This window comes from Chrysochloris asiatica, unplaced genomic scaffold (genome assembly GCF_000296735.1).
Source record: "Chrysochloris asiatica unplaced genomic scaffold, ChrAsi1.0 scaffold00075, whole genome shotgun sequence".
NCBI lineage: Eukaryota > Metazoa > Chordata > Mammalia > Afrosoricida > Chrysochloridae > Chrysochloris > Chrysochloris asiatica.
The window spans coordinates 5,364,453-5,366,924 of NW_006408593.1; positions in this window are offsets into that span (position 1 = coordinate 5,364,453).

A 2,472-nucleotide genomic window follows, 5' to 3' on the forward strand; every position below is an offset into this window, starting at 1 on the left:
TTAAAAATCAATATCCTAGACATTAGTGAGCTGAAATGGACTGGTATTTCACACTCTGAATCAGACAATTAAATGCCAGGAATGGCAAACTGAAGAGTAATGGCATCATGTTCATCACCAAGATGAACATTTCAGGATCTATCTTGAAGTGCAATGCTGTCTGTGGTAGGATAGTAGTCATAAGTCTACAAGGAATAACACCATTATTCAAATTTACTATCAAACCACTAAAGTCAGTGATAATGAAACTGAAGAATTCTACTAACTTTGTCAATCTGAAATTAGCCATATATGTAATCAAGATGCATTGATAACTACTGATGATTGCAATGCAAAATCTGGTATCAAAGAGGAAGACCTGTAATTGGAAAATTTTGCCCTGGTGATTGAAATGAAGCTGGAGTTCGCATGACAGAATTCTGTAAGACCAATGACTTATTCAATGCAAATACCCTTTTCCACAACATAAACAGGATTACACACATGGTCTTAAACAGGTGGAATACAAAATAATTAAATTGGTTATATCTATGGAAAGAGATGATGGAGAATCTCAGTATCATCAGCCAAAGCAAGGAAAGGGGCTGACTGTGAAACAAATCACCAATTACTCATATGCTCATTAAGGCTGCAGCTGAAGAAAATTCAAAAAATTTCATGAGAGTCAAAGTAAGACTCTGAACATATCCAAACTGAATTTAACAACCATCTCAGGAACAGACTTAATGCATTAGATAATAATTACCGAAGACCACGGGAACTGTATGATGACATTAAGCAAATCATACACAAAGTAAAAAGTCATTGAAATGACAGGGAATAAACAAAAAACTAAAATGATGTCACAAGAGACTCTGAAACTTGTTCTTAAACATAGAAAATGTAAGGCAACTAGAAGAAATGATTAAGCAAAAGAATTTAACAGAAAACCAAGAGGCAGTTGTTACAATGGAACAAGCTAATACTGGACGGTTTAAAATCAGGAAAGGCCTGTACGGGAGTAGACTCCTTCCACTATACGTTGTTTTTATTTATTCTATCTATATACTGAGTAAATAATCCAAAAACTTGGACTATATTAAGAAGAATGTGGTATTCCAGATTGGAAGAAGACTTATTAACAACCTGTCACATGCAGATGGCAACCTTGCTTGCTGGAAGTGAAGAGGACTTGAAATTATTACTGATGAAGTTCAAAAACTACAACCTTCAGTAAGGATCAGACTTCAATGTAAAGAAAATGAAAATCCTCACAACTGGATCAGTAAATCACATTATGATAAATGGAGAAAAGATTTAAGTTGTCAAGACTTCATTTTGCTTGCATCCACAATCAATGCTCGTGGAAGCAGTAGTCAAGAAATCAAACAATGTATTGCATTAAGCAAATAAGCTAAAAAAAAAAAAAACCTCTTTAAAGTGTTAAAGAGCAAAGATGTCAGTTTGAGGACTAAGGTGCACCTGACCGAAGCCACAATATTTTAAATGGCTTTATATACACCCGGAAGTTGGACATTGAATAAGTAAGCCCTTAGAAGAACCAATGCATTTGAATTATGGTACTGGCAAAGAATGATGAATGTACCATGGACTTCCAGAAGAACAAAGAAATCTATCTTGGAAAAAATACAGCTGTATTGCTCCTTACAAGTGAGGATGGTAAAACTTGGTCTCTCATACTTTGGAAGTATTATCAGGAAGTATCAGTCCTTAGAGAAGGATACCATGCTGAGTAAAGTGGAGGATCAATGAAATAGAGGAAGACCCTCAACAAACTGGATTGTTACAGTGGCAGTAACAAAGGGCTCAAATAAACTAATTGTGAGGATGGTGCAGGAGTAGGCAGTGTTTGCTTCTTTTGTGCATAAGTTCAGTATGAGTCAAAACCAGCAGGCACTTAACAACAACAATATGGGGCTGAAACAATGAACTTTGTTAATTTCACAATGGGCTTCTGGTAGAAAGGGGTTGATTTGATACTTACACTATTAAAAAACATTTTGCATGTGTATGAATTACAGTTGGCAAGGCCTCCATCTAATTTTTATAGCAAAAGTCTTATAGGGAAGATCCATAAAGCATTTTACACATCAAACAGCTCTCACTGAACATTGTTTTGATGAAATAATTACAGACGAATCAGAAGAAGTAAATTACCCTTGAAATAATAACAATACTTAGCATTTTCATTTTCAAAGTGTTTAACAAATTGCTAATTATTTAATTTATGTTTTAGCATTATGATGAAAGGATTTCTACTTCAGTTTTCTAAATGGGGGAGATGAGTTCCAAGGAGAGGTGATGTGATCAAGTCAAGTAGGTCATTCTAGAAAGCCAGCGCTAACTGGGTTTCACACAGCTGTCCCCAGGAGTGGAGTAGGGACTAAGGAGGTTAATAAAGGAAAGTCTCAGTTTCTTCTACCTCCACCTTTTCCATTCGTCAGCAAATGCCATCACATTAAAAAAAAAAAA